Source organism: Taeniopygia guttata, chromosome 2 (genome assembly GCF_048771995.1).
Source record: "Taeniopygia guttata chromosome 2, bTaeGut7.mat, whole genome shotgun sequence".
In the NCBI taxonomy this organism is placed as follows: Eukaryota; Metazoa; Chordata; class Aves; order Passeriformes; family Estrildidae; genus Taeniopygia; species Taeniopygia guttata.
The window spans coordinates 15,534,025-15,544,947 of NC_133026.1; the positions used below are offsets into that span (position 1 = coordinate 15,534,025).

Genomic DNA, 10,923 nt, shown 5'->3' on the forward strand with positions numbered 1-10,923 from the left:
TAACACAATCCCTTTGAAAAGGAGGTGAACTGGTACAACTCAGTGAACTCAAAAGGAAAAAGATCCCAAATAATTGTTGGAAATGATTGGAAACAAATATCTCATAAAACAACATATTTCCGGGTGTTTCCGATAGCAGCAGATAGCCATGGTTTGTTTTCAAAAGCATGGAGACGTACCATGGGCAGGCAATGGAACTGTGGGAGTCAATGCCAGAACCATTCCCCTTCTGACAGCCAAAGCTCTTGGGATGGCTGCCTGCAAGAAGAGGTGGTCATGTGAAGGTGCTGCCACCATCCATGCCACCAACAGTGAGAGAAATCCCCCCTGCAATCTCTACGGCCCAAGGAATCAACCCTCAACCCCTTCTGCAGCAGAGACTTTTTGGCATCCATTTAATTTGTTTGGGTTTAAAGAGGAGGACATGGAGAAGAAGGGGAAGGTCTGACTCCCACAGGTTCAAATTTACTTCTTCAGAAAGATAGCTTCTTTGCAAACTCTTTCCACATTCTTCTTCCTGTTATCTCTACAGAAGGTTGAGCATCTTTAAAACTGCATAAGCTTCCCTTAGGGAGGCTTGTTTTCAGATCCCTTCTCAGCCCAATTTGGAGCAGGGACATCAAAGGCAAGGCAAATATGGTCCCCTGTTAACTTGGATCCATTTGGAGCTGGTCTGGGCAGCTCCAGCTTGCCACGATGTTCACAGTCTTTAGAAATATTTACTTATCTGACCGACAAGAGAGTTATTTAATAAGTTATGATGTCTGCAGTTTTGTGTAAACAATTTACAGTGCTGTGATTGATGCTGGATGCTGTTTGGAGAGAGGCAAGATGGACTGTATATATTGTGCTCCAGTTTGGAGAGTTCAGGCTCAGGACTGGGCAGTAGTCTACCTAATAAATAACAGTAGTTAAACATTGGGACTCTTGCTGCTTCAGTGCTCACAAAGCCACACAAACAGGCTGAATTAAACCAGAGCAAAGGCTGGCCATGCAAACATCTGAGACCTTTGCAGGGGTGCCTGGTACAGTGGTCACAGTTCCTGGTTCTGCTTTTGCCCCATGCCTAGGTTGTCCCCAACCCTCCAGCACTCACTGGGCAGAAGGAAACAGCTGGATTTGTGGGTAGGACAGCCAGAGCAGATGTAGAGCATCACACTTCAAGCTGCTGTTCCAGATCTAGGAGGGTGAAAGTTGGGAAGTGAGTATAACCATGTCCAAGAGGCAGCTCCAGTCCTTGCAAGGGTCTCCCAGGGGCTTCTAGGATGAGACAAGATTCTGCTGCAGTCCTTTGGGTCACAGTTCCAAAGTCCCTTTTCTGGGTGAATACCTTCCATTACAGGTGTGTATGATCATGAGAAAAGGTGAAAGGGATATTCCCATCTCCAGTGGAGTGACACAGGAGTGTGATTGCTCTGAGTTAGGCGTGTGTGCAGCTCAGCTGGTCAGACACAGCTATGGGCAAGCAAGAGCCCTCATGAGACACCACAGCACAAGAGAGAGGACACGGGCTAACGTCAAACTGAGAGGAAGTCAGAGGCTTCCATTCAGCTCAAACTAGAAACAAGTTGTTTCAGTTCTGAACCATCAAAGTGTTTCGTTTCTGGAGTTAAGCAACCTGGACATGTCTGAAACAAAAGTTTCAGGACCATGCAGTTCCCTAAAATTTTCTGTAATTTGACTTTCTGACATGATTGCGGACAAAGGCACGATTCTCAGAAGTCCCCTGAAGTGGAATTGCCAGGCCCAGTGGCTATGAAAGAGCTGAAGAGCAAAAGTTTGGAAGGAGAAAAAAAACCCCCTTTCTACCTACCAAGTAGCTGTTCATATTGACTGGTCCAGGCAAAAAAATTTAAAAAAAACCCTTTATTCTGGAAATCCTATTTCAGACACATTCACTGCCAAAGGTCAACTCCAGGTGCTGTGAGGAAATAATGGCAGGAAACTAAAAGGAGGAAATTAACCCTAAAACTGACACAAAATGTCTGAGTGGGTGAGAGCTGGATAAAAGCTCTATGTACGCATGGAGAGAAAAATGTGCTTCCTCTGAACAGAGACAAGTAATGAAGTATTGATTTGAAATTATTGAACTGTGATACTTCATCCATGTTGCTGACCATAGCCTTGCCTAATGGAGAGAAAAGTCCGAGGAGGTCTTTGCCATTCAGACTGGAAAAAGGAAAGGATGTCTGAGGCACACGTTCCACATATTGCATTCACCATGGGAGGAAAGTAACGCTCAATACCCTCCTGATGTTCAAAACTGTTTCTGCACTCATCTTCAGCTGAGAAAAGGCTGATTGATCTCCCAGCTTCACCTCTAGTGATAGCGCTAAAAAGGCTGTATCTTTTTATTTAGTGGGTTGAAATCTGCACTCAGAACAAGAAGGATCTCAAGCAAAATGCAGCCTGCCTCTTCCTCCCAAGGGACCATCCAAAGACATATTGCACTTAACAAAACAAGTGAAGGTTTTGGGGGGACCTAAGCAGCAGCAGGCTGATGGCACCACTCTTTGTCTCCTTGGAGATATGTCTTGATGTAATTAATGATAAAGAACTAGGGCAAGAATAAAAATGATTCAGAGAAGCTTTGGTATTTCTCCCCAGTTCAGCTCTATGATTAACCCACACAGAGCCTCAAATTAGGAGATGAGTCTCAATTATAGCTAAGGAGCAGCATAATGAATTAGCTTCTTTGTACTTAGTTTAGCTGGTGAGTAACTCAATTTCCACCCAAATCCATGTTGACTATGAAGACTTAGCCAATAACTGATTCATCAAGATGCTGGAAGAATGTAGAATAAGAAGTGCAGAAGAAGGGCTGTAGCTCTTCTCCACTTTAACATTGTTAATCTAGTGCAAAATTTTTAAGATAACTTTAATACTACCTACATGTTGCATTGTTCTCGGGCTATGCTTTTTCCCTTTCCAGGGACCCCTGTGACTGGGATCTGTTAGTATGGTCCCCTCCTTCCTGCCCCAATGGGGTTGGTGGAGGGCCAAAGAGCCCTCCCTGTCCTGAGACTAGATAAGGCCCGGTCCCTTCCTGGTTCTCTCTCTTTCCCCCATCATCTCATGGAATAAACAGCTTGAACAACCACATCAGGGGAATTGAAGCCTCTTTGGAATCTTTGCCCAACTCCTGACCCGCCTTCCCTCAAGGCCCCCATGTTTCTGGGCCAGCCTGGTGATTTGGGGCCTGTGAGAGATAGGCATGTCACCTACACTTCTGTGTAAGTCCACCTTTACCAAAAGTTAAAGGCAAAAAAAGAAAAGGCCCACTAAATGAAGAGTTTGAATGCTCTCTTTTACATATAACAACAAAATATTTTTAGTTGGGATAGTCTTTCTTAGTCTTTCTTAGATTTGCAGACTCCAGCCAAATAGTAGAGAGTATGTTGTGTGGTTTATGTATTTTTAGGGTCTTTTGCACAGAAATTCCCAGAACTGCAGGTTCTGAAGTTATAATTTAAATACTGTTGAAAAGTTGCTGCTACCCAATACGCAGCAGCAGGACTGTGTGCCCGAGGAGAAGGGGACAAAGTGGGTATGGCTGGCTGTGCATGACCCATCCCATGTGTTGGCCAGTCTCTGATGGACACACAGTCACAGCCGTGATGGCAGAAGGCTGCACGTGGCAATGTGGGTTTGCTTTACACCCCTCTTGGATTTGGTTGAGGGTCAGGGATGGCAACTTGGGTAAGAGTTCATTGTGCTTGGTGGCTACAGAGCTGGAGCCACCTTCCGTGGTGGGATACAAGGAACTGCTGTCTGCTCTCCAGGAAGACAATGCCAAGGGCATAAACACCCATCTGGCAGTAGCAGAAAAGAAGAGAAAAGAAGTTCACTGCTGAGGGGCAAGACATCTAAATAAAAGTGAAAAAATACTAAAAGGCCATAAACAGTTAAAAGTGCTCCATGAGTTTGAGGTTGTTAGGAACCTTTGTGTGTCATAAGTCTCATACATAGACTTGGATTATGGGATTCACAAGGGTCTTATAAATTAATTGATACAAAAAGGATGTGGGGGAATCACAACATCACTGTGGGAAACCTGATTTTATGTATGTCTGGGTAGGGGTTTCCCAAATTCACCAGTGTAAAAGGCTGAAATGCTCATCTTCCTCACCCTGTGCTAGCCTCCTTCTTTTGAAAAAGTTAAAGCATTTTTACCTTATCAGAAATGAGTATTTCTTTCCTGATGACTGTGTATTCACTCCCCTTCTGCATCTGAGTTGCACAGCAATAGAGCACATAATAAGTCACTTTTCCAAAGAGTCTCAGAAATTGGAGGATTCTGTAAAGGTCACATAGCCCATATGACAGGGAAAGGTGGATTTCATGGATGCATTTGAAGACTTGGCAGATCCCCTTTATTGAGCCTGACTTGATTTATACAGGAGAACACTGTTTAGATTACCAAGATGGTCACTACAAGAGTACTCAGAAAGGGCTATGCCTTGATAGGAGACAAAATCTGTACATCCATTCGTAAGCAAATTTCTTGATGTTTCACCCTAACACACATGGCTGCACAGCAGAATAAAATGAAGATATATTTATATTTGAAATGCAACTGCAGGACAGTAGCAACCTTCTCTCAGGTCTTGGATCAATTTGATTCTCTCAAGCTACAGGATCTGAAGACCTCAATCTTACTCTACAATTACATTCAGGAACCCAAGATTCTGGCATGGGTCAGGACAGAAGACTTGGCTCACACAATCTGTGGAAACATTGGAGTATGCAAAGTAGGTAAAAACTCATAATTTGGGAAAAAAATAACATTAATTTCTGAGACAAAACAATACATGATTAATGACTAATTGGAAACAAATGAGTAATATTATTACACAAAAGCCTCATTTTGTTCATTGAGGAACCACAGAATCAATTGCATGTACTTTAGTTTCCAGCAGAGGCAAAGCCCCAAGGCACAGTGTTGTGGTTGTTGAACTAGTCATGTTGTGCATACTGGTTCAATTCACACCAAAACTGTAGGAAGAACTGGGATTCTCTGAGTGGAGTCTGAGCCTCAAGTAGGTCAAACAATTAATCAAGCAGAGAAGGTTTTGGGTTAGCACTCATGAGGTGACCTGACTCTTGCCCTGGGCTGTGTGCAGTGCAAGGAGCTGGCTGCACCAGGGGTGGCAGATGAGAAGGCAGCAGATCTTTTTGATCTGTGCAAGAAACCTTATGCACAGACTTGACTGCTTCATTCATGGTTCTGCTCCCTACTTATAATCATCTCATCAAAGCCCTAAGAGCAACATCCTCCTGGATTTATTTATTTTGTGACAGTTTCCACAAGGACATTCCCAATAAGTATATCTGGTCCTTCAATTGCCAGTCTCTACTCCACTTATCCATATTTATTCAGCATCAAACTTTAGGGACATCCATTTTCTACTTTGACCCTTGGAACAGAAGCCCATAAGTATCCACCACTCCTTTTCCTTTTCTGTTTCACTTCTCCTGCAAATTCCTGCTTATAGTTCCTGGCTGTGACATCCTTGACTAAGGCAGGGCTGTTACTGTGCAGCAAGCACATCCTGCAGCACTGGCCAAAAATGGCTCACAGCTTCTTAGGGTTCCTTCCCCCCTCCATAGCTGGCTCTAGGCAGCTCTGATCTTCTCACCATGTTCTCACAGTTCCTGTCCTTCTGTTCTTTGTTTCTACACAGTCTCACAGAGCTGGGTCCTGACGTGCGCATGGGGCTCCCAGGAGCTGATGAAGATGACAAAACTTCACTGCCTGTGTTTGTGGAAGGAGGGGTGGTCCAGGCTGCTCCATAGTCTATAGTCATAAAAGAAGTGAAGTAAACCACCTCTCCCTGCCACTCCAGCAGGAATGGAAACAAGCAGACTGCAGCTCCCTACCATTCGATGTGGAAATCACGTCACAATGAGCACTGAGATTTTGCCATCTGTCTCCAATGCTGCATATGCATTGCATACAAAAATAGGCTGTAAGAATACTGCTATGACTGAAAAATCCATGAGGCAAGAGATGCCAGAATTGGGCCTCCTTTTCGCTATGTGTTATGGCACAATTGTTAATTAGATGAACACACAATATTTTGCCAGAGGTCTCAGCTTTATCCCATGGTACTGGATGGACTTTTGTCACTGGAGTTATTCTATAGAATTTTAGTTTTTTTCCTTAGAGTTCAGTGTAGTCATAGGCTTTATTTTCTTCCCAAGTTCTCCTCAATAAAAAATGACTGATTTTCCCCAAATTTGGAACTACAATGACACATTTCCCTGTAGTACCTGGGTTCTTCTAGTACTTCTGACAAGGGTGGTGGTTCTTTAGCCATTTTAATAAAATGGAAACAGAGACAGGCATGTAAGCAGCAGCTTGACTGCACCAGGCACTATTTTATCAGGATCTTGGTCACTCATCCCAGCTGTCCCCAGGGGGTGCCCAACAGACATGGGGCTGCACAGGAGTGTTCATCATCAGGCATACTGGACATTCTGGAGGTAGAGCTCCCACTGACTCCCACCCCAGCAGCAGATATCAGGAGCAGGGTCTTATGGCACATGCAGACAATGGGGCACCCCACAGCCACTGGCTGCAGACTGGGGAGACCCTCAGCAAGACCTGGCACAGAAGACCCTGCTGGGAGAGTGGGACTGAAGCCAATGCTGAGGTAGCACTCAGAGTCTCAAAAAGGGACCAAGGATGGGGCAGCTGAGGTTTCATATCAAGCTCTGGCATGCCTAGACTCTCCCTATGGCTCATACCTTGACACACATATTCCCAACCTGTTCCCAAGCCCCCTGACTCCTCATTTGTGCCATGTACTCCTCATCCCATTCCCAAGCAACCCTCCAGCTTTAGCATCCGAGTACCAGGTCTTTGCTTAGCCTAGCATTGCCTGGGTCCCTGTCTGCCACCAGGCTGTGACAGAAAAGAATTGAAGTGTTGCTCCCTGCCTGCCTTTCCACTGACCATTTACTCTGTCCTGATCAGCATTACACGAAGAGCCCATCTTCATTCTGCTCCTTGAGCTGGGATGACTCTTGGAGAGAGGACCCGGGTCCTTGTCATGCTGTGGGGAAGAACAAGGATCTGCAGGAGCTTGGTAGCACTGACTGTTTGCACAGCAGCATTGGGGTCAGCACTGGGAGCTGCTGGGATGCTGGGCTGAGTTCACTCATGTGGGAAGGAATCTCAGCAGATTTTGACTACTCAGCCTTAGCACATCCCTAAGAAGTTGCTATTTTCTCCCTTCAAAGACTATCACTAAGCCAAATTGGAGGAGATTTACAAGGTTAAAAAAAAAATCACATTCCTAACAGAAATCTGCCAAATTTCAGATCTCAACTCCAGAGCACAGAGGGATAAGAACTATCCAAAAAAAGGATCACCAGGTTCCCCCCTCCTGTTTCTTCCTTTCTTTTTTTTCCAGTTGGACAACAATTCCTTTTTCCCTATGCTCATTCTTGGAATGGACAAAACTGGCTGGACAATTCTGGCTGAAGTTTTCAAGAAAAGCACTTATCCCAAGGCAGACAATCAAGTTGGAAGAGCTCAGTCTAAACTTTTCAAGTCTCACAAAGTTACAAGCAACAGTGAAGGTGGTCCTATAGCAGGACAGAGATGAGTAACCTTTATCACAGGAGCTGCACGTAATCCCACCTCTGACGCACTCAGAGTTATAATAGCTGATGATGCTGCTCCATTCAGGTGCATCTGATCATGATTCAGATATGTCACCAGGAAAAAAGCTTTAAGTCAGTCATCCCACTGAGCCTTCCCACATCCCTTCCTACTCAAACAGCTCTTTCCATCTAACAACTGATCATACAGAAAAACACAGCTCCCTCGCCTCCAGTATTTGTGAGCTGTGTATGAGAGCTTCGGCTTCTTGGATAGAGGCAGCTGATGCTAAAATGGGATTGCTCTCTGAACTAATGTATTCAAAATTAATAAAAGAAATAAAACAACACACTCCTCTGGCATGTTCCCATGCATATTTTCCATAAAAGTTAATTTTTCCACAAGAACAAGTTGTGAGTTTTGTGGGGGCTTTGCACTGAATCTTGATATGGAGCTTAGAATTCTTGGCACTGCTTAGGATGTTAAAATGACATCAGCTCCACTTTCTATATTGGAATTTAATAGTTCCTGCCTGACCGCATTTCTTTGTTTTGCACATGTTCTCTCTCCTCTGAGCTGCCTCTCTGCCATGGTGTGCTCAGAGAATCAGGAAAAGTGGTGTGTTTGTATTCCTTGTAGCCCTGCTTGTCCCTCCCTGAGCCAGGCACCCAAGTGATAAAGCTTCATTTCTCGCCCAGGACAAAGCAGCACTGTTGGCTCAAGGGACGAGGGCACCTTTTCCAGTCCAAACCTTCCCCAGAGCGTGGCAGCTCTGTGCTGAGAGGCGCTGGCATGCAGGGTCCTCCTCTTTCCTCTGGCCGAGCAGGAGTGGAGAGCACGCTGCCATGGGGGGTGGCATGGCTGTGGGACAGTGGGGACCGGGGTGGCCAGTGACTGCACACAGGACAATGTGAAACCAGCCAGTCTTGCTCAGGGAAGGGAAAAAGGAGTGGAAAGCAGAGGAAGGGGAAAGTGAGCACCTCTGCGTGCAAAACTAGGCTCTAGGCTCTCTCCAGTAGTGGAAGGGTAGCACCTGGAGCAGCATTTGTTCGTGCTACCCTGATAGAAGGAGAGTGTAAGTGCCCCCACAACACCATCATACTGTCCCGTGCCTTGGGGCAGGGAGGGGCAGCATTATTTTAAATTAAGCAAAAATCCCCCGGCAGTGCCACCTTCTGCATTTGAACATCGTGGGGCAAGAGGACCGATGTGATACTCAGGATCCCCTGTGAAAAACAGCACAGGGCTGGGAGAGTTAACAGACTCTGGCACTGGGAGTACAGTTCCACGGGCATTAGCACAGACATCGCACTTGTTTCCTGGATTTCAAGTAAAATAAGGATTCAAGGAAAGATGATGATTTTCTACATCGCCTGTGACTTGGAAAGCAGTAAGAGCAAAGAAAGGCAGTTAATTATCTGGCACGCCGCATCCAAACATTGCTGAAAGCACGGTTCCGCCGGCGCTGTAAGTCACGCTGGAGCAGCATTAGCATGTACTCAGTAAACAGACTCAGTGCCATCCTCCAGCACAGCCTCAGCCTCCCAAACGGGATTACAGCAGCTGGACAAACCCAGCAGGGACTAGAGCTGGCAGTTAGCAAAATGCCAGTTCTGCTGTAGTCTGGAGATCACAGTACTACCCAGGTTTGCTATTTCCTACATGCTCAGCTTCTCTGAAATGTGATGGAGAATCACTGCTCCTTGCTTCTCTGTGCAAGATTTATCATTTCATCCTTTCACTGTTGTGTGGAAATAGCCAGAAGACCAGACTAACGTTTCAAGATTGTGAAGCCATTTGCCAAACACTTCTTGCTCTATAACAGCAACATTTTTACAATTGCTTTTGTAACAGCCTTTTGCAATCATGTTTATAAGCTCCTTAACAAGCACATGCAACCGTATACAGAATGCAGAAAATCTTTACCTTGCTTGCCCAGAGGAGAGAGCCTGGCTTCCTCTCATGGATCAAAAGTAGGATGAAAAACAAACCCGAGAAAGACCCTTGAACAGACTCATCTGCTGAGAGGTGTTTAAATCCCAACCCTGCTCCTGCTCGCAGCTCTAAGTTTGTGCTCTGAATAGAGGCTGTGTTATTTTAACCACAGGATTTCTAGTCATGGGGGAGGAGAGATGGATTAGGTACGTTTGCAATCTAATGCTTCACATTTACCTCAACTGAAATGAACTACTTTTAGCCTGATGTAAATAAGTACAGCTAAGATACAGATTTCAAGAGCCCACTAACCAATTATGCTTAAACTAACATGCTAAACAACTGTGGAAAATTCCAGAGGAATAAGATAACATACTTTTGTGCTCTTTCCTAAATAAAAGGCATGTGTGGAATTTCATGCTAGATACTATGACAAGTGAGGGGCAGCAGATGAACTCCACAAACTAACCTATGCAAGGTGTTGTACCACATAAAACAATATTCCTAACACCTGTTAGCAAGGATTTCAGCAGGCATGTCAAAAATTTGCATTTTCATGGCTTGTAAAAAGTACAGATATGAGGGATTTGATTCTAATATTTCAAAAGAGCAAGTAAAGCTCTCTAAGTTAATAATGCATGATTTTAAAAGGTCACAGGGTCTGCAGTTTGGCGGGAGCACGAACATTAACCCACTGAACTTGTGCCACCTCCAGCTAGGATGTAAGCTGGATACCCTCCTGCAGCTCATGGATTGCTACAGAGAGCGTCTAATGCAGGCAAAATATTGTGCTTAGGACAATTGCTTTTGGTTTTGTTGTTTAATCCAGCTCAAACTCTGCCTTCCTTTCCTGGTTTATGGTACTTCAGTGTCACAGATGATGTGATTGCAAAGCTCAACTATGGCCCAGGCTTCCGTGGCCACTGCCCAGACTTACATGGTCACTTCAGAGCTGATGGAAAAGAGATTTCCTCACTTTCTGAGATGTATAATTTGTAAATAAAACATTCTTAAACTTCGGGATGAACTGAGGAAAACAATTTGAATGCAAAGCACTAGAGGCTAGTGGACAAATTCCAATTTGCCTTTGACAGCAGAGGCTTCAGGAACACAAGTTTAATTCCATTTTGGATAAAACCTGGCTCTATAAATAACCTTATCTTACACTTACATAACGCTGTTCATCCCAGAGCGCTGCCGGGTGCTTTGCAGATGTAATCATCCTTTCTGAAAAACGCGGGCAGACCTCCCAGGCTGGCCTGCAGGAACGGGAGCATCGGGAGGATCGAGGCCATGCTGTGCAGGAGGAAGGCAGCAGAGCATCCAGCAGCAGCCTGGCTGGCTCCTGTCCCTCAGCAGCCCAGCCCATGGCTGCTGGC

The 10,923-nt window shown here is 45.1% G+C and overlaps 1 protein-coding gene across 2 annotated transcripts in view; it reads right to left on the reverse strand.

Annotated features, from left to right (window-relative positions):
* JCAD (junctional cadherin 5 associated) overlaps positions 1–9,783 on the reverse strand; it is a 60,246-nt gene extending 50,463 nt beyond the window's left edge. The window contains exon 1 of one of the 2 annotated variants that reach the window (XM_002189026.6): positions 9,536–9,783. The gene's annotated coding sequence lies outside the window, so the exon portion shown is untranslated. The remainder of the gene's footprint in view (positions 1–9,535) is intronic. The other variant, XM_072925403.1, reaches the window with a different exon arrangement.
* Positions 9,784–10,923: the final 1,140 nt, after the last annotated feature.